Here is a 20703-nt window from a genome sequence, read left to right as displayed (position 1 = left end):
AGGGGTCGGGGGTGGGATGGAGGAAGGGGGGAGGACCCTCCTTTTCGGGATTAAGGGAGAACCGGCGAGGGAGGGAGGCTGGCGGCACCGCGGGCATCCGAGGTAAGTCCCGCTCCTGCCCGCAGCGGTTGTACCGGAGCCCGGGCGCTGCTGGCACGGACGGTGCCGGCGCTGCGGGGGCTGAGGGAGGGGGAGTTCGGGGGTACGAAGGAGCCCGATCCTGGGGGGTACCCAGGCCGGGGCTGCCCCATCCTCACCCCCGGGCCGGGCTCCTGCGGGCCCTACGGGGCCGGGGCTGCTTTGGCGGCTGAGGCCCCGGGGAGATCGGTGCCGGTTACCCCTGGCCGGGGGCTGCAGGCAGCCCCTGCCCAGCGCCCTGCCCGCTCCCTCGGGGCTGGGCCGGGGTCCCCCCGTGCCGAGCAGCCCACGGAGCCCGCTCCCAGCCCCCGGGGCTCCTCCCGTGTGTGTCTCAATTCTCTCAGGCTTGACTTGGCAATAAGCTCTCTCAATAGGGTGACAATAGAGCCCCGGTGGGACCCGAACAAAGAATTTGAAAGTAGTTAAATTGCAGGACACGTCCATCGCCTGGGTGCTTGAAATTAAAAAAAAAAAAAAAAAAAAAAGAAAAAAAGAAAGAAAAAATCGGAGAAAAGAAAAAGGAGAGAGACTTTTCTTTGGGCTGGTGAGAAAATGCTCGGGGTAAAAGTTGGTTTGGCGTCTTCATTTCAGCGACAATGGAGCAGAGCTAATTCAATAGGAAACGCGGGGATATTTTAATGAAAAGACCGCCAGGGTTACACCGAAGTTAAGCTCTTGTGAATTAATTATTAGGGCAAATAAACTGGGGGGGGGGGGGGGGGGGGGCGCTCGGGAGGGAGTGTTGCTATTTCTTAATATTCTCCTTTCCGTGTTTAACGACAATACCATCAGGTTTTCGAGTCTGGGTGAGCAAAAGGATTTCTTACACTCCCCGGGAAGAGGAGAAGACGGGGTTTTTTTTTTTGTTGTTTTTTTTTTTTTAAATGGTGTTAATTGCTTTTAAAATAAAATACTACGGAATTTGGCAACGACCTCCGGTTTCTGCTGGCAGTGGCATTTGGGGTTATATTTCCTTTCGTGGCAACTCGCAGATGCAAAAAGGAAAATAACGGGGGAATTTAAAAACACGAATGTAAAGGCGAGGCGGCGTGTTCGGCTGTTGCAGATCTCTGGGGCTCGATCTGTTTATTTGCTCCTACATAGAAAACCTGTCTGGGGATACCTGGGTATTCATCGGGGCGCCGAGAGACTCCCCAGAGCCGCTCCGGGGCATCGGTGGAGTGAATCGGAGATAAAAAATATGAGCCAGGTTAAACGCAGGAAGGAAGAGGAGGAGAGGTCGTAAGCGAAGCAAAGGTGTGCCAGTAGGGGCTCAGTGGGGGGGTGGGGGGCTTTGGGGGGCTTTTTTTGCCTTACTGCAAAGGCTGCAGGCGATGCAGTGTATGTCTAATTCTGTGAAGAAGATAAGGAAGATAGAAATGGAGGGGGAGCAGAGGAGGGATGCGCAGGCGGTACCTGCGTGCCCGCGCCCCGGTTCCAGCTCGCTGCGGCCGCCGGGAGCTGCGCTGCGGCTGTCGGGGAGAAGCGGTCTCCGGGGCTCGGCCTGCCCGTCGGGGCGGGGATGGCCCGGCACGGCACGGCACAGCCCGGCACGGCTCCAGAAGGGACCCCTACCTCCAGGGCCGTGGCCTCAGCTCGGGGGCAGCTGGTGCCCCGGCTCTGGCCGACGGCTGCGGGCGGGCCGGGCCGGGCCGGGCCGGGCGGCGGCGGGGCCTTTCAGCAGTTGGACAGCGGTGCGGGGCCGCGCCGGGCCGGGCCGGGGCAGCGGGGGACGGTGGCCGGGGGCGGTGGGGAGCTGCCCCGGGCAGTGGAGAGCAGGGGGCGGCTGTAGCTCCTTTCCCTGCTCTCCGTGGGGGGGGGTCGGGGGGTCCTTGAGGGAACGGGCACAGCGCCGAAGGGGTTCCCGGGCTGCAGCGGGGGGGCCTGGCCACGGCTGTCCCCTCGGAGAAGGGCTGCCCGGGGCCGCGGGCAGCACGGGATGCCCGGCGGGCCCGCCAGGTGAGCGGCGGTGGCCCCGAGGGAGCGGGCGGCACCGGGTCTCACCGGGGACGGGGGGGGGGGGCGGACGGACATGACAGGGCCCCCCTCCCCCGAGCAGCCCCATCCTCGGAGGGTAATTAAGGGGTGAGGCGGAGCGGCTGTGCTTTCTGCTCCGCGATGCCTGCCAGCCACCAACCACCGCCGCCACCGCCGCCTTCCTCCCGTCCTCCCCCTCTCCCCCTCCCTCCCCCCGCCTCCTCCCCTCCCCCTCTCCCTCCTCCTCCTCCTCTCCGCCATGGTTGGAGTGAATAGGAGGCTGCCGGGCTGACGTCAGTGCGGGCAGAGCTTGCCGGCGGCGGCAGCTCCTGGCCAGCAACCAGAGCCGGCACCGGCAGCAGCCGGGAAGACGCAAGGAGCCCGGGCAGAGCCACCCCCGCCGCCCCCGCCGGCCCGCATCCGGGGCTGGGGGCCGCTGCTCGGCCGGGGGCAGCCCTGCCCGCCCCTCTGCCCGCCCGCCCGCCAGCGGGGGGGGTGGCCCCCCGCCGCCCGCTTCTCCCGGGGACCGCCGTCCTGCCCTCGGCACGGCAGCCAGAGTGAGTGTCGCGGCCGGGCATCGCCGCCTCGGCGGGGCGGCCCCGGGGAGGCGGGAGGGCGCGGGAGGACTTTTGCCCCTGGGCGGGAGGACACGACAGACCAGCTGCCGGTGGGGCGGGAGAGAGCGGGGAGACGAAGTCGGGCCGGTTCCCGCCGGGAAGTTGGGTGCCTCCCGGGTACCGGCACCACGCGGGACCGGGACCAACACCGGGGCGGCCCGGGAGACACGAGGGACCTTTTGCTGCCGGGGACGTGTTTGTTCCTGCAGCCTCTCCCAGGCTGCCCGGGACGGTGCAGCTCGGCAGTGGGACCTGGGGCGGGCTGAGCCCCGACGGGTCGGCGGGGAGCCGGGGCCGAGCGCTGCCGGCGGGCTGCCAAGGTGCCACTAAACGTCCCCGCTCGCCGCCGGAGAGGCGGCACCGGACAAAACGCCTGGACGAGGCCGAGCCTTCCGGGGCACCCAGGCTTTAGGCCGCGGGAGAAATCCCGGGCTCCTGGGGAAGTTCTTCCTCCCGGCGCAGCGGGTGCTGCTGCGGGGCCCCATTTAGCGGGGGGGGAGGGGGGGGGCACCGAGGCGACCCGCTTCCCTTCTCGGATTTACCGCCGAGGAGCAGCAGCGGGGCCACCGCTGCCCGTGCCCTGTTCCGCCACTGGCTTCTGGTGCAGGAGGATATTTTATTCTTCATTTGCTGTGTCTCTTTTCTTTGCTTTTTTAAAAAAAATATTTTATTTTATTTCATTTCATCCTTTTTTGCTATTTTTCTCTCTCTTTTTTTTTGGTTTCTTTTTTTCTTTACCCCCTTTTTTTTTCTCCCATTCATGCTTCCCTTCTGCTCCCTCCCCGCGAACGCTTATTTCCTTGGGGTTTGTGGTTGGTGTTTTGTTTTTTTCCTCCCCCCCTGTGTCTTCCTGGAAGCAAAATGCATTTTAGGCCTCAGCCTTAAGGAAACCCGAATCATAGCAGTGCAGGTGGCCTGAGAGCCTGCACCTGGCCGGATCCCCTCGACGTTCTTCCACCCCCTGCCCCCGGCCGGGCAGCACCTCGCCCCACCGAGCGAGGAGGCTCCGGGACTGTCCCCACCTGAGTCCCGGCCCCCGACGGCCGGAGAGAAAAAAGAGCAGCCGGGGGCTGGGACGCTGCCGCTTTGCCTTTTCTGCGCCGGGGCTTGCTCAGAGGAGGCTTTTAATTGCTAAACAAAGCGACGCGTTTCCTTCACGCCCGTCGAGAGCTGCCGCTTGTGTGCGAAGCCGGCGAAGCCCCGATTGTAGAAGGATAATATATTTTTTAAAAAACCAACCAAACCAAACCCAACCGAACCAAACCCACAACAATTAAGAAAAGATGCAGCTCGAGGCTGCGAGGCGCGGGGGGTTACTCCAGGTTGGCTAAAAATAACTTCTCCTAATTAAAGAAAAGTGACGTCAGACGTGCAGGACGTAGAAGAGGGGAAGGCAGCGGACTCGTTACTGGGCGATCACGTTAAATAATTCAGGGACGGCCCGGTGACCGGGCGGGCGCTGGGCAGCGGGGCTCTTCCGAGGTGCGGCCGGCCGGGCCGCCCGCCCTGCTGGGCGCCGGGGCCACCCGGGGAGGGAGCGGGCGGCGGGGGCCGTGCCACCCGCGGTGGGCGCGGAAGGGCCGTGGTCGCGCCGGGGCCGGGGCGGTGCAGCACCATGGCCAGAGCCGCGCCGGCACCGCCGCCCCTCCCCGCCCCGTCGGGCCGCCCGCAGCCCCGGGTTGTTTTCTCTTGCGAGTGCGGGCAGGGAAAAAGGACGGTCCCACAGTCCCCGCGGCCCCCGAGGGCGGCCCAGGTGAGGCAGGACGCGGGTTACCTCCCGGCGCTGCCCGCTGCGACCGCCGGAGCTCCGGAGCCCAGGCAGCCCCCGCCGGTTCCTCCCCAGGCTGCTCGCTGGTGCTTTGAGCTGTGCCAAGGAGCCATTTTGTACGTATCCTCCTAAAATTGCTCCAAACACCCTCCACCCCAAAAAAAAAAAAAACAAACAACCAGACAAAACCAACCCCAACCCAACCCTTCCCCAAAATAAAATAACACAAAATCACCAAAGCCTAAAATATACCAAAATACCCAAAGCACAAGGTGCAATTTTCTCCCAGGTGCTGGGGCTCTGCCTCTGTACAGAGCAGGGCGAGGCGAGAGCTCTGAGCAGAGCAAGGCATTGCCAAAAAGGAGCAGGGGGGAAAAATATATTATATATATTTCTGCCGAGAAAATCGCCTTCTTTGAGCGACAGAGAGGGGGGACCCCGTCCACAGCCCCGAGCAGCCCGGCGACATGCGGTGTTTTACCCACTGCATCCTCGCCCGAGCGACCCGGCGGCCCGGGGGCAAGGCACGGCGGGCGAGAGACCTCGCACGGCGGCAGCCGGGCACAGCTGCGTCTTGGCGGGGCTGGCTCTGCCCTCCCGGTCCCCTTCGCCGCTGCCGCAGGGACAGCGGGGCCGGAGCGGGGCCACATCGCCGCCGGAACGGCCCCGGGAGCTGGGGGGAGGCTGCCGGAGGCGCCCCGCGCCGCTCCCCGCCGCCGGGCCCCCGCGGTGAGTAACGGGGCCACCCCCAGCGGGGGGAAACTGAGGCCGGGCCGTGGCCCAGGCGAGCCCCCCGTGTCCCCATGTCCGCTCGGCACCGCCATCCCCGCACCCCCCGGCTGCCCCTCGGAGGCGGTGGGGCGGGCGGCCGCCTTCTCCCGCCCCAGCCGGGGAGCACACGGGCAGCGATCACACTGACGGCGGCAGCCATAGATGAGGAGAAAATCCAGAGCTGGAAAATTAAGGAGATCCGATTCGTGGCAATTTATCCCCCCTCCGCTCTCTGGGGCAGATCAAAATAAACCTCGGCCGAGCCTCCTCCCGAGCGGCTCCTGGCCGCGGGGAAGACGCCGAGGGGCTGGGGACGGAGCAAAGATTTCTCCTCACCTTCCGCAGACCCGTCGGGGCGGCCGGGGCACCCCAGGGCCCGTTTCTCGTTAGGCGGGAGGCGGCAGGGAGCCGGCGGTTCCCGGGAACCGGGCCGGGCGGCCGGGCTCGCCTGGGCGCCGGGAGCAGAGCCGGCTCGCAGAGGGGCTGGCAGCGCTGATCCTGTAGCTTTTAGCCTAATTGAGCTCGTAGGTTTTATTTATTTCATTTTTAATTTTTTTTTTCATATTTTATTTTAAGGGGATGGCAGGGAGGGGGGAGGCGAGGAGAGGAAGGAATAAATAACCCGAGCGGCGCTCGCCAAGAGCCGGAGCCGGCGGGACCGGCAGGCTGCGTTCAGCCGCGGCTGCTCCCGCCGCGATCGCTTCGTTTCGCAGATCCCTCGTTTTGCAGCAGGTCACATTGTACCCTCGCCTCGGATTTAAAGGAAGGCGATATTTCAAGCAGTGAGGGGTTACAATTTTTATCTTTAATTTTTAAAATATTTTTTTAATGAGGAGTAGGTCAGATAGGCACCCCAGATAATCATATTTGCCTCCTGGCATTTTATTATTATTATTGTTGTTGTTGTTATCATTTGTATGTGCTGGATTCGCCGCTACAGGCATACCGCGTTAGGAACCTGTGCGGGAAATAGCAGAATCTGGAGGAGAGATAATTAAAACGAGGGGGGAAAGGGGAGCAGAGAGGATCGATGGGGGATCGCGGGTGTGCCCCCAGCCCCCGGATGCGGCTCGGGACGGGCGGGCCCCGCGTCTGGCTGCGGGGAAAGGGGCCCTCCGGGCTGCCCCCGGGTACAGAGGCCGGACGGGGCGAGCGCTGCTGGAGGAGGAGAAGGTGTGAGAGGGGTGCGTTGGATAGGAGGGGGGGGCATGGCGTGGAGGGGACCAGGGAAACGCAGAAGCAAAGGGGTGGGGAAAGGGGAAGGGAAATGGACGGAAATGGAAAAGGAAGGGAAAAAGGAAAGGCCGGGGAAAGGGAGAGAGGAAAGTGAAGAGAGGAAGGGGAGAGGGAAAAGGCAGAAGGAAAAGAGAAAGGGGAAAGGGAGAGAGGGGAATGCCGAGGGCAGGGAGAGGCAAGTTAGTCGCAGGCGCGTCCCCCCGCGCCCGGCCGTGCAGGGGTGCTGTCCGCCTCTCCCCCGTCTCTGCCGGCCCGGCGGAGCTGCCGCGGGGGCACGGCGGAGCGGGAGGAGGCGGGGGATGACAGAACGACCCTCTAGCACAGGCCGGGAGGCGAAGCGGGCGGAGGGAGGCCGGTGCCGGGGAGCCGCAGGGGGGGCCGATCCCGCCCGGTGCCGTGCCGTGCCGCCCCGTCCCGCCGCGGGGGCGCGGCGCGACCCGCCGCTCTCCCGGTCGGGCCGGGGCTAGAAAGCGCGGGAAAGGGGGCGCTGATTTAAATGCGGGCCCGGGGATTGGCTGTGCGTGGCGTGACGTCACTTCCCAAAGGGGGCGATTACCATGCGAGGGGAGTAGAAGTTGGGCAGCGGGGCGGGAGCGCGAGTGCCGTGCGCCCGGGCCGGTACCGCGACGGGCTGGGCACGGCTCGTCACGGCACTGCATGGCTCGGCTCTGTTCAGCTCGGTATGGCTCTGTTCGGCTCTGTTCGCCTCTCCGCGGCCCGCCCCGAGCCCCCGTGGCAGCCCCGCAGCCGGCGGTGCCGCCTGCCTGCCGAGCGCCCGTGGCTCTGCCCCGGCTCGTTCTCTCCGTCCTGTATTTATCTTTTCCTCTATTTTTTTTTTTTTTTTTTTTTTAAATGTGCGTGTGTGTGGTTCCCGGTGGCAGCTCCCGGCCGCCCTGCCCCGGCCCTGACCGCACCCTGGAGCGGACGGACGGACAGGTGGATGGACGGACGGATGGATGGCCGGCATCCCCGACGGAGGGATGTTTCTGTCTTTGGTTATCTAGCTGTATGAGTGTTGTGGAGCCATCATAAAGCTAGATAACCGAAAGTAGAAATGACTTCCAGACCTGCTCGCCCGGGGGAAGCGGCCGCGCCAGGACCGGCGGTGCAGAGACGGCCCGACCCGCCGCCCTCGGGGCTCCAGGTAAGGGCTGCGGCTCCGCGCCTTCCCCGTCGGGCCGCTCCGGGCAGCGGCAGCCCGGGGCTCCGCGGCAGCAGGCGGGAGGGCCGGGGAAAGGGAGGCGAGCCCTGCACGAATGCTTCCATTGCCAAAGAAATCTGGGGTTTAACGCTCGGTTAAACGCACCTCGAAATTTTCTCTTAGGCTGTGGGCTCTAAGGCTCTGGGAGGGTGGAGGGAGCGAGCGCCCTCCCCGAATAAATTCCTTCCCCCCCTTCCCCAGCCTGTGGGTCAGACCTCGAAAAACCCCGGCTTTTGGATGTTTTCCCTTTTCTCCTCTTTTCCTCTCTTTATTTTTTCGGCTTTGGGTTTGATCCTGGCCTCCCTTTGGAAGGTCAAGTTGGTGATAATGTGATCTACTTTGCTTGTGCGGTGGCTGTTGCTTTTGTCCGTAGCTGGGGTGTGTGTGTGTGTGTGTGTGTCTCCGGGGAGGGGGGTGCCCAGGGAAGGAGTCCTGCGGCTGGGTGCACCCCTTTGGCGTGCAGCCACCCCGGCCCTGGGGCTTCTGTGGGAGCCGAGCAAGGCACAAAGCCTCCCTCACCTCCGCTGCAAGCCCCAGAAGTTGAAACATAATATGTATTACAATGTCTGGCAAATAATAATAAAAAAAAAAAGGAAAGAAAGAAAGAAAAAAAAGCAATTGGCAAATCTGCATTCCGTTCCCATGGCGACACAAAGCACCGCGCGCTCTGCCGAGCCGCCCCGGCACGTTTCCCCAGCTGGCGTGGGGCGAGCGCCCCTGGCCCGGGCCGGGCTCCCCCGCGCCCCCCCGGCACCCAGGGGCCGGGCGTGGGGCATCGCCGCCAGCCCCTCGCCCGGCGCTGGCCGTTTGCATCCTGCGGGGATGATCCCCGCGCCGCCACGGACCCACGCGGGCCGTGACAGCGCCGGGGAGGCTGCAGAGGAAAAGCTTCCCGGGGTGGCTGGGATTGTGAGTGGGCCGTTTGCTGGCGCTCTGCCCCCCCGGGAGGCGCTGCGGGAGGTGAGGAGCGGTGGGAAGATGCTGCCAGCTCCCACCGCTCGGAGCGAGGCTACCTGCCCTGTGCCTCTTCCCCGGCTGGGGGGAGAGGGCAGCCTGGCCGTGCCCACCGGTGTGCGGGCACGGCGAGAGGTGGGAGCCCCGCGCACCTCGGAGGCAGGTTTTCCACCTTCCCTTGCACGGGGTAATGGCGTCAGATGCCACGTAGGCCCACAAAGCTAAATATGCCTGTGCACCCTTCCAGGGCCAGCAAAGCACCGCCATAACCACAGTAAGGAAAAAGGATCTCAGCCTGAATTTGGCTATACCGGGAGAAAGAAAAGTTCTGAGGAGCTGTTGTTATTATGTATTCTAATGAGAAGTCATTGGAGAAATTAAAAAGGGCAGAGAAAGACGAAGATGCCAGCACTAATTCCGCAGGAAGCCTCCCAGGGAAGAGGCTGTGTGAGTGTGAACGCTGAAAAGCATGAAGGCCTGGAATTAGACTATCATTTAGAAAGCGTTACTAATCCGAAGTTACAGCAGTAATTCCATGATTTGCTGGGTCCCACACGCAGCGCCAGAATTAAAGATACGGATTTTCTAGAAATGTAACTCAACTGTGGCACCAAGTCTCGGCGAGATCCGAATGAATCATTCATTCCAAAGGCAACGAAAGACGTGTCATTAAGAACCAACCTCCTTCTCTCCAGCCCATCTGGAATATGTATGCTCGATGCAATCCCAGAAATTGTGGAAGAGATCGGAGGTGGGGAGGAGAGAATGTAGTCCTTTCCCCCCTTTATTATGTTGGTTATTTTTAAGAAATAATTTTCCAATTATTTCCACAATATTGTGAGTGGCACTCAATTCTTCTCCTATTCTTTTTTTTTTTTCTCCCCTCCCTACACTAGCATCGAGTCAGGTGCAAACGGTTTCAGTGGAGATGCTTTAAAACTAGACTGAACAAAGCAGGAGGCAACTGAGCAAGGTGGTTGATGAATGCATTTATTCCGGAGTAATGATTTGATGGGGGATGGAGGAAAGAAACATTCAAATTCCTAATGAATATAATTCGGGAGGAATCATTCGACCAGCGTGTTAAAGAAAATCTGTTTGGTGGGAGTGTTTCTGCACTGGCAGAACCCAGGAGGTATTTCTGTTCCTGGCTTTTGTAATTGCAAAAGGTGAAAATATAAAAAGAGGATCTGAGGAAAAAAAAATATATACACATATAATAAATGTCTTTGTGTGTATATATAAAAACATATATATATAAAAAATTCATGAAATAAAATGGAAGTGTGGAAATCCGTGTCTACATGTGAACTCTTACAAAGGATTGAGGCAAGCTTTTTCACCTTGCTGTTCGATCAGCTGGTCAGAAACCACCCTTGACTCCTAAATAATTTTTCTCCTCAAAATTGTCTGTTCTGAACTGATTTTTCAAGTATTTTTTCAGGCCGTGGTTTTGGTTTGCTTATCCCAGAGCAGTTCGCCCCAGAGGGGATTGAGACAGGGACTGAGTAATTTGGCCTTTAGTTTCCAGGAGAGAAAAATCATGGTTGAATTTTTACTTGCGTTTAAATTCTTCATTTTCACCCCTGTTGTCGGCATGAGCCCATGGGTGTTTTGGGGAGGCGTGGAGGTGACCCCTCCCTCAATTAATGAGGGAGGTGGCAGTGAACGATGGGGGATGGTGGTATGAGCATCCCCAGCTCGTGTGTACATGGGTGGGGGGAAAGGAGGTGGATAAAGCCCCCCAGTAAATCCCTGCTTGTGAAATACCCGCTGCATTTAGAGAGCCCCTGGCAGCCCACTGTCAGGTCTCTGCTTTCTGTCCTTTTGAAGTGCCGCGGCAGAAAGAGGTTCTCCAAGAGTCCATCTTTGGGCCAGGGGTGGATTTTGGCTACACACGGGTCCCTTTGTGGCTTCACCCTTTGCCCTGTTTGCGTGGCTGTTGGCTTTGGATGGATCTTTTCCCCTGCGCAGCCCAAACGCGGAAGGGAAGGTGTCTTTTTTTTTGGCTGTGCTGGGACAAGACCCCAGGTCCCGGCATTCCTGGCCCTTGCTGGCAGCTTTCTCTTCTCTGTGGGACTCTGCTGGCAAAGCGATAGGATGCAGCATAGGCCAGACGTGGGTGAGGTTTCTGGAGCTGGGCCGTGATGTCTTTGTTCTTCAGGCAGAGCTGGAGATGGGCAGAGGGAGCCAGAAAGGGAAGAATCAGTGTGTGCCGTTGGGGGGTAAATGGAAAATACCATTTGTGGGTTTCACCCCAGGGAAATGATGCCCTGGGACATTGTGTGCTCCAACTCATTATTTCCCATCTTTTCCTGAAACTTGTCTGTCATGCCATGCATTTGGCTTGAGGCACAAGGTGATGGGGAGTTGTTACCAGATACCTAGGGAAGCCAAACCCACCCAGACTCAGGGGTAGGTGGAGAAGGGGCTCTTTGGTCCCAGCCATTCAAAGGAGCTGCCTCGGGAGCTGGGCCGTGTGAGCCCTCCTGCTTGGTTATGGATGAAATCCCATCAATGGGCATTTTTGCAGAATTGCCTGGCAATGGCAGGTTTGATGCTTGAGGCTGGCCTCAGCCATTTCTTTTGTGTCTCTCTGCTCCCACCCCCTCCCTGCACCCTTGATGCAGGCGGCCGGTGCCTCCCTTTACCTGCTGCTCTGCCCTGGCTTTGTCCATGCTGCTGGAGAAGGGGCAGAGCTCAGGGGCTTGGAAGGTTGATCACACTTGTGGCTGTGGATGGGTGCTGCTCATGCACCAGGGAGGGATCATGGCTGTGTGCTGGAAGCATGCTTCCTCGTGTCTTGGTGGAAGGAAGGTGCTAATTTGGCATCTGTGCAGGTGATAGGAGTCTCCCCCAGCTGCAAGTGTCAAGGTGCTGGTGCCTGGTATGTGGCAATGCACACATGCCATTCATGATGTGGGTACCACGTGTCACCTCTGCCACCGGTGCTGCTGCATCACAGCCCCTCGGTCAGCCTAAGCCCCTGGAAGTCCTCAGGAGTCATGAGTACAAGATGGCCGCGTGGCTGCCCACGCTGGCTTCCCCACCACATGATGCTGGAAGTCACCCTTTTTAGGTTTAGGATTTTGGTTTTTCATGCCCACGAGCCCACTCACCTCGAGAAGGTGTTTGCCAAAAGCCCAGCTGGAAAAGCATCATCTCGGGCTTCTTACCCTCCTTCCCTGCCTTCATGCCTCCAGGCACACGTGTCTGGGACCAGAGCTTGTGCCGGTACGAGGCTCAGCCATCATGCTGACGGGCTCCCAGCATCCACACATAGCCAGGGCTCTGGCTTTCACGTTTTCAGGTGCCATCTAATATTTATTCAGGGGCCCAGGTTTGGTTAGGAGCATTTGCCTTGAAAGCTCAGGAGTAGGAGTAAAAAAAAAGAAAATGGGGGGGAGCAAAAGAACACAATCTCCGGCAGTTAGCTGTCTCTTGGAAACTCAGCTTGCTGTTCCTATAGAGGCTTTCTCTTTTCCTTCACCCTGGTCTGGCCTTAAGTACCACTTTAAGTGGGCTTTGCTCATTCACATCCAGGCTCCTTAGAGCAATTGAGCCCGCGGGGGTTTGAAAAGAAGGGACAGTCCTTCAATGGCAGGACCTTGGGCCAGGCTAATTGGTTTTGGTTCAAGGGGATACTGGATTTGTGAAAAGCCCAAAGACATCTTTCCCACGCCAAATCCCAGCTCTTCAGAGGGGGAAGTAAGGGGTGCCGGGTGGGGAAGGGAGCTTGAAAGAATGATGGTTTAGTTGAGGAACCTTCCTAATGACCTAGATGCCCACCAGCCTCTGCAGGGATGGATGCAGCGGGGGGCTGCACCCAGGGTGGCACGGCAGCCGGGGGATGGGGTCCCTCCTCCTCAGGGCAGGTGGATGGCGGTGACTGGCTCCCGGTGGCATGCTGGCAGCGGTGGCCTGGTTTCATTAAAACCAGGCTTTTTCTGTGCATGCCAGACTCCCGTGGAGACGCCGGGAGTGAAGGAAGCATGGGACTTGAGTCCAAAAACCAAACCGCTTCTGTGTGCTTGCCTGTGCAGCCGTGGGGGGAATTTGCTAAGGGCTCTTGTATCTCATTTTGATTTAGGAATTTATTTATTTTTAAACACTGACTCTCTGGCACTGTTCCAACAGTCCCACAACCTTTACTCTCCCTGATCCATAAAAATCACTTAATTATTGGGCCGAAAATCAAGGCTTGGAAACAAAGCCAGCTTATGGGACCATCATTTCTTGATATATTTCCTGAGAGGACATATTTCTGGGCACCTTCAGAGCAGAGCACGCAGCTTGTTGGATATGAGATATCAAGGCATTATTTATTGAGGAAGTCTTCACACTCTCTCATCTGTTATAATTAACTGATGACATTTTTTCTTAGGTTCAAAATATGGTGAAAAAGTATAATTAGCACGAAGCTGAGGCACTGCATTAAAATGTCTCCTATAGTTAATGTAGGATGGTCGTGCTATTTATTATAGGAGGGGCTGGCTCTGACCTCTGTGTTGCCTAACACTTTTTATTGTAAAGATTCTTGAACTTTTTTTTCTTTTTGAGCACCTCTGACACTCCCATTGTTTGCTGCAGGCCCTTGAAATTCGGCCGGGGGAAACTCTTCAGCTTGAGAAATGCCTATTCTTTGTCCCTTTAATTCCTTTCAGGTTTAGCTGAATTATGAATTGTTTGGAATCACGATTTCCCTTCAGTTGCCTCTTGGGAGAAAAAGAAAAATTGTTGTTTCCCTGGAATAATAATAATAACAGACCATGAGCAGGGTGAAACCCTGGTCTCCCACCACTGTATTGCGGAGCTCTGGACCAGCCAGGGAAGGTGGGAGGACAGTCACGGGCAACTCCATGACCCCCTTCCACCTCTAGCTCATATTCTTCCAGCACGGCCCCATCTCCTGGGAGAAAACTCCTCCAGGTCCTGGCGCCAGAAGGAAAAAGCGTAGATAGGTGTGGGTATGTTGGCCTGGGCACTGCCAGCCCCAGCAGTCCCCCTTCCCCACCGGCCCCGGGAGAGCAGCCTTCTGCCGCTGCCAGATAACATTAGTCCTGTATTTCATAGTGGCAGAAATCTGTGCCGAGGCTCGGGGCTTGAAATCGCTCTGCCCGTGCAGGACGAAGGCAGGGGTGGGTGCGGGGTGGAGGGAGAGGAATTTGTTACACTTGCCTACAATTGTTTTTCTTTTTGCTTATATAAACAATCTATTATTTATTAGCTATAAATAATGCATTTTTCTGTATGTTTGGAATGCACGTGATTTCTGTATATTAAAAATGTACATGGTTGAAGGCACCAAAGCAAGCGCTGGCAAGTCGGGGGGTACCCGATTTCAGTTTGACCATGAGATGTTAATTCAGCCTCTCCCTGCCATTGCCCTTACGTGGCTGTAATGACACGGTCACAGCCTATTTTTAGCTCGCTCCCTCTTTCCCTGGCCAGGGTGGCTGCACAGTGAGGTGGAATTAAGGTTGTGCAGACAGCCATAAATTGGACACTTCCTAACTTTGAAGTCCTTGACCACGCAATCTAAACGAGGGCTCTTCAGGGCAGTATTTCTGCATGTGGTATTAGCTGCATTGGTCAGGGGTGGCAAATACAGGGGTAGAGAAGCCATAGAACAGAAAAGACTTATCAGACTATTGAAAGTGCTTGTTTGAATAGATGGGGGAGTCAACAGAGCCTACACTTGATCTGAGCTAAATGGCCAAGAAGATGTCTCCAAGCTGAGAGGGGGAAGCCTTTGTTCCTTCAGCCCCAGCCTTGATGTTTTCTTTGCCTTTAGCTTTGCCTCATTCACTCCTAGGGAAGTTTGGGCTCCTGCTCTTGAAGAACCTTTGGCTTGTGTATTTGTGTGCTTGTGAAAGCAAGGGTTCCCCTAGGAATGTGCACACTCACACACGTTCCCATCATTGCACCAGCAGGTGTGTGCTACCAGCTCACAGATACCTGCTGATTGGCATCCTGGCCTTGCCTTGCACACTCCCCCTTCCCAGTGTCACTAACAGGAGCCGTTGCATGTGTTGGAGGGAAAGGAGAGGCCTTTGTGTATTACCAGGAGGTCTAATCTCTTTTTTTAACTGCTGGAAGAATTACTTCGGAGGTGATTACATGCAATGCAGATATATCTTTGCTTGAAATGGCTTTTTTTTTGTTTTCTTTTTTCTTTGTTTACTGCGGGGTTTCTCCATTCTGGCTTTCGATAAGACTTTTGGCTGTCTGTTTTCTAGCGGAGTAGACTCTGGTTGAGCAAATTTGTCTGGGGGATTAAGCAGTCTTTTGTTTTACTTTCCTGGGCGTAATGCAGTCATGGCCCCTTGCACATACCTTGTGCTGACACTGGAGTATTTTCCCCCAGCCAGCCGTGTATTTGCCCTGGGTTATAATTATTTGACCTAGCGTTTTTGCGTTGTGGACTCCTGGAGCCTGATACCTGCCTGGGGCTGTTCCTGCATTGGTACAGGTATCGAAGTGTCCTACATTTAGGCTTCCATCGTGTGGGTATGGGCCTGTGTTTCACAAGCATCTGTTTCATAACTTTCCCCCTCTCTCCTGCATCTCAGTTCAGCAAAGGGCCTGTCTATCTGGATGCAGGCAATAAACATCTGTTCTCACCCTGACTTCTGTTAATGAGATAGAGACAGGTAAGCATCACACATACCAACTTTCCTGCTCTCAGCAACATCAAGGAAACGGTGACAAGCTATTAATGGAAAGTGATGGTCTGGGTGCTAATTAGTGCTTCCTTTTCAACTTTTACCTACATGTCTGCTGAGATGCCCATCCCAGCCTCTCCTCTTTCCTCGCATCCCTTTGTCTCCAGCACGTTCCTTGTTCACCGCACACATCCCATATCGAAGAGGCTTCTCTCTTTATTTTTGCTCTACCAATTGCTTTCTGCATCTCCTCATTCCCTTTTTGTGCCCTTTTCCCCTGGGTAATTGCTACCTGCGCCCTCATTCTTTTGTGGTTGTTCCCAGAAAAGAAGTAGTATGATATTGTAGCAGGATCTGAAAGCTCGGGGATGGGGCACATAAAGTTGTTTAGGAGTTTCTTGTCTTCATCACCGGGTAGCAATATTCAGTTGTGGCACTGGTGCACAGGGTCAAATTACCCTGGGGACATGAGGTCAGAGATCTGTCCCCTCTTCCTGCAGGTGATGATGTAGGGAGGCTCCTAGCAGCTCACAGGTCTTGGTCATGGAGCAATTAGTATTTAAAGCAGATCCTCTGGTGATGCCCAGAGACCAAGTAGAATGGGCCTCTGTGGTGTGAGCCTGCCCCAGAGAGCTTGCAGTCTAAACCCTAAATGATTTTTGCTGTCCACCAGACCCCATTAGTGGCTAGGTTTTGAGCTCCACCCCAATTTACGCTGCTGTGGCAACGCGATGCCTGGTTCAGCTTGGTGCTAGGTCTCTCCTGTTTCTCTTTTTCCTGGTCCCTGGGTTCTCCCCCTTCCCCAAGGACCCTAATTGTCCCCTTCTCACTTTTTTTTGCATGGGCTGTGGGTTTCTCGCTGCCAGGCTTGTGTCCCAAGGAGCTGCCTAATCTGCCCCTGTCATTCCCAGTCACAGGTTCTGCACACACCATAGCTTTATGGGGAATGCTTGCAGGGCAGTGGGAAGAGGCAGCCATGGTTTGCACATTAGCTAATTAATTTTCATGACTGAACGATGCTGCCTGGTCTCTTGTTTATATTCCTCGCCTCTCCCCTTCTCCCCCCTCCTCGCTGACACACACACAAGACGACACCTCTCGTACGAACGTCAGCATCCTTCCACAGCCTTGAGACGCGAGCAGTTATTCTGTTGGCTTGTCAAACGCGGGTTTCCCTGCTTCATGGTACACAGGGGCCCCCTGTTTCACATTTGCTGATTCTTATTAGACCCAGCGCGCCAGGGCCCTGTCTCTCCCTGCAAAGCAATGCGCCGCATCCCATCCATAAATCCAACCCTGGAACAAAGCCTCCTCTACCCTGCCCCATATTTCTACCCAGCCTGCCCGCTTTCCCCTCTCTCTCTCTCTCTCTCTCTCCCCCCCCTCTCCCGTGCTGAAGGTTTCCTAGTGCCAGGGAGATATGATAATTCTTGTGAAGAGAGCATGAAATGCCTCTGCTCTTTGTGTCTGTTTAATTCAATGAGAATCCCAGCCCCAGATGTCATGAATGGTGGGCTTTGTGCTGGCCCTTCCTAAGCCCTAACCGCCAGCCCTGCTCTCTGTCTTTCTTGTTTCCCACCACTGGATACTGATTAACAAACTAAATTATTTTTCCTCCCTAATGATGTTTTCCCACTTTGCCCACCAGGCTGGAAGAAGCCACGGGGAGGAAAGAGTTTGTGCAAAGGATGAGATAGCCAGGGAGAAAATTAAAGAGACAGTGTTGCTCTCTGGGCTCTGGCAACGCAGGTCCACTTGGCTTTATTTCCTTATTAGAGAACAGGGTCGTGCCTGGCTGTATTTTATGTGGCTGGGTGTATTTCAGCTGAGGGGACGGGCTTGAAAGCATCTGCACAAGGTATGCTCTGAAGCATGCCAAGGTCTGTAACTCATTCACAATTGTGTATGCGAGTTTGCAAGGTCCCAAATTTAAAGTCTTTTTTTTCAGCCATGAGTGGCATGCGGTAATTACTTGACATTCGTCCATGCATATGGGAGCCTCTTTCTAATTGAGACAAATTCTCTTTTCCTTAATCAGACATGACTGCAAGTTCGTGGAGTGGGATGCCTTGAGAAGGGCTGGGACGTCTCCACCTGAGCAAGGAGAGGTGAGTCCCTGGGAGTTTTGCCGAAGGATTGAGTTCAACTCATGCATGGGAGACCAGCTCTTTTACCTGATCCCTCCCTCCCTCCCACAGCCAAATTTCACAGCCAAGCTTTTGAAACGGGGCCAGTTGTTAGCTGCTGCTAGAGAAGGCCAGCAGCGATAATCCAGGGAGCCTGGATAGAGCTGGAGGCAGGTGGCCAAGGCAGGTCCATGCAAAGCCACCTGCTTCCCAGAGCCCAGCAGTGCCCCCTTGCTGGGCACCAACAAAGCTGTGGCCAGCAAACACCCTCCTGGGGGAGGAAGAGAGGATGGGTGTCAACCTTGTGAGTAGAAAAGGTGGTAGGGAGGGAGAGAGCCTTTCAGCAACAACCTGGGGGTCTGAGTTTGCAGTTGGGAGTCATTGAAAGGGGGGGTTGGGTTGGCGTTTCGAGGGTGGTTTTTTTGTTTTTAAAAAGTAGAGGAGCCCCTGGTCTGGTGGTATGTGCTCCTGTCAGCTAGGATGTGGGCAGGGGCAGGTCTGATGGACAGGGCATGTCAAGGAACAGGGAGTGCTCGGGGAGGCTCTACGTCAGTGCAGGACTCGGCCCTGTTTTTATCAGACACTGTGAGAGCTCTGGTCAGAGAGGGCCAGAGCCTTGCCCTTCCCTGTGCAGAGAAGGGGGGCTTGTGCAGGCTCAGCTTGTAGAGCGGCTGCTCCCCTCAGGGCCACGCCGGTGCTGCAGTACCCAGCCATGGTTCCCCTTTTCCTCAGCTGAGGCTAAAAGGGGGAATGAACAGAGAAAAGGGGTTGCTTGGCTGCACCCACTGAGCCCCTGCCAGCACACCCACCGCATCCAGCAAAGTACCGCCTTGCGTACGGCCTTTGCTTCCCACTGCAGTCACATCTGACCCTTATTACTTCTGCAAGGTAGAACAAGGCAGGAAAAATGGCTGTGCAGCGAGTTTCTTCATGCGCCAGGATTTATTAAGAACAATAGGGGAAATCAATCCATCTATGTAGAATACATCGCAGCCTGCAATGGGATAAAGCATTTATTCCGCTCTTGAAGGGTAGAGCTATAACTCATGGGAGGCAAAACCCTTAGTGCTCTGGAGTCCCTTCCCTTCATGTGTGCAAAGAAATGCTTTAGCCCATGGCAACCTACCAGCTATTGAATTTGTGTGGAGAATCTGCTGTCCTTCCCCTCCGCCGGCCCCTTTTTGGAAGGCGAGTCACTCATTAAAACACACCTCTGGAAAAATGAAGGGGCTGTCTGTTCGAAGGCATCTCTGCATCTCAGTTTTACTTGAAACAGAGAGACCATAGAAATGACTCAGTCATGTAAAAGCAACCCCCCACCAATTTTGAACGGACAGATCATGCTTAAACCAATGCAGGATTTGCTGTAACTTTCTGCTGATGCCCAAGGACAATGAGGCGTTGCAATTACAGCAGAGAGGGACTGGTTGGGGTGTCGTGACAAGGCGAGATGCCGTGCAGGGAGATCTGTGTTCTGCAGCTGAACGCTTCCAGTGCTGACTAGATGTGTGTGTGTATATATATAAGTACTACCCTGTGCCCGGCTCTCTGCTCAAGCTACAAGGCATGCAGTGCAAAGACTGGAGCAGTAGTTAGCAGGGGCAAAAGGTGATTGGGATTTGTTATAATCTTTCTGGGTGTGAGAGGGTGTGAAGGCGGGGGGGCGGGGGGGGCATTAATAGTGAAACAGTACTTTCACTAAGCCTATTTTCACTGGGTCTAATCTACGTTGTGGGAAGAGGATCTCTTCAATAGGGCAGACCCAGCGAAGCTGGTGAACTGTTTGGAGGGGGTCTGGAGAGCCGAGGAGCGTGGGCAGGGGGAAGCGTAGCAATTGAGTGGACACGTCAGACGGCCTTCCTCAGCAGAGATGACTTGGTAGGTAGTGTGCTGTTGGGCAGATGGGGTTAATTCTTACACCCAAATCAAAAGACAACTGAGGGGGGAATGTTTTATTAATGAAAGCAGCCCTTTGTGAGTATTCCTCCTGAGGCACGTTCCCTCCACCCGCTGCCTTCCCCCCTGGCTGCTGTCTGGCCCCATGTCTTGCTCGGTACCTGCTCAGCTGCCACTCACCCACTGATAGGTTTCATCAAGAAATTTCTCCATACGTCTGAGTCCTGGACCTGGGCGAGTGGGATGGGACAAGGAGGAGGGATGGGTCCTTGGCTATGCTGGAGAGAGGGATGTACCACAGGCAGGCAGAGCTTGGGCTGTCACAAGTTGCATGTCAGCCCATCAATTGCTGCGGTGGTGCTGCGGGGGTCACCTCTTGCTGGTATCAAACAGTGAGAGAAGCAACGGTTTGCAGTGCACGAGGTAAAATGCAGGTCAAAAGTGGGCACCTCAGTGGGCTGGGGATGAAGGGGCCCGCTGGAGAGTGGGATGGGGAAGTTGCGAGTGCCTTACCCGCCCTCAAGCCCCTTTCACATCGTGCTGCCTTGCCGCTTGCCAGGTAGTGGGCCTAGGAGAGGAGGAGCATATTTCTGTGCACCAGAAAGCACCCTTGCCCCCTTGTTTTTTATTCCCGCTGTCTTCCCATGCCCGTGTCCTCGGGGGGCCCTGGGCAGCTTGTTGTGCCAAAGGATGGGGCTGTGGGAGCAGCAAGGGCTGTGTGTGGAGCTTATTTCTGTCGCTTTGTTAAAAATAAAACAAAAGCTGGTTTATGACAATTGGTTTAGAAGAAGGAGGAAGCGGAGCTCAATTCCCAGAGCGCCTTTTAGAAAGGCTCTGCATGCGCGCGCGTGTGTCGTATGCGTGTCAGAACAGAGCACCCAAGGAAGGCCGGGTCGGGAAACCTCGCATGGAAGCGGGGAAAAGACCCCGGTGCGTGGCTGCTTCCCTGAGGGAACCCCCGCAGGGCTAATGTTTGATCTGAAGCTCGGTTGTACTCCTCTGAAACCTTGGGATGTCAGGAGCTCGAAGGGAGCCTGGGACGGAAGAGGATGCTATTTGCATTTTCCTATGAATGCATCTATTTGTATAAATCTGGTGTCTCTGTGCATGCGCACACTCCCTTACGCATGCATTTGTTTGAAGAGCAACACGCTGTCCCCATGGTGTTCTCTGCTCAGGGCCAGAACTGGTTAGTCTGAATTTCAGACTCTTCCTGGAGGAACCATAACTCCCCTCCCCACTTCAAATCTAGCGATGGCTACGGATGTAGGAGTCCCGAGATGTTTCACCGTGTGATAGCCGAGTTTCGTTGTGCAGGATGAAGGCTCCCCCTTTCAAATTTGCACAGACATCA

At 56.2% G+C, this 20703-nt stretch overlaps 1 long non-coding RNA gene across 1 annotated transcript in view; it reads left to right on the top strand.

The window, feature by feature from the left end:
• The first annotated feature begins 2467 nt into the window (after positions 1-2467).
• Positions 2468-20703, top strand: part of LOC114013570 (uncharacterized) — a 40832-nt gene continuing 22596 nt past the window's right edge. Inside the window, exons 1-3 of the long non-coding RNA XR_008748413.1 lie at positions 2468-2672; positions 7389-7651; positions 17366-17435. This is a non-coding gene — a long non-coding RNA (uncharacterized LOC114013570). The remainder of the gene's footprint in view (positions 2673-7388; positions 7652-17365; positions 17436-20703) is intronic.

This window comes from Falco peregrinus, chromosome 1 (assembly GCF_023634155.1).
Source record: "Falco peregrinus isolate bFalPer1 chromosome 1, bFalPer1.pri, whole genome shotgun sequence".
NCBI classification, from domain to species: domain Eukaryota; kingdom Metazoa; phylum Chordata; class Aves; order Falconiformes; family Falconidae; genus Falco; species Falco peregrinus.
This window is presented reverse-complemented; position numbering and strand designations above follow the sequence as displayed.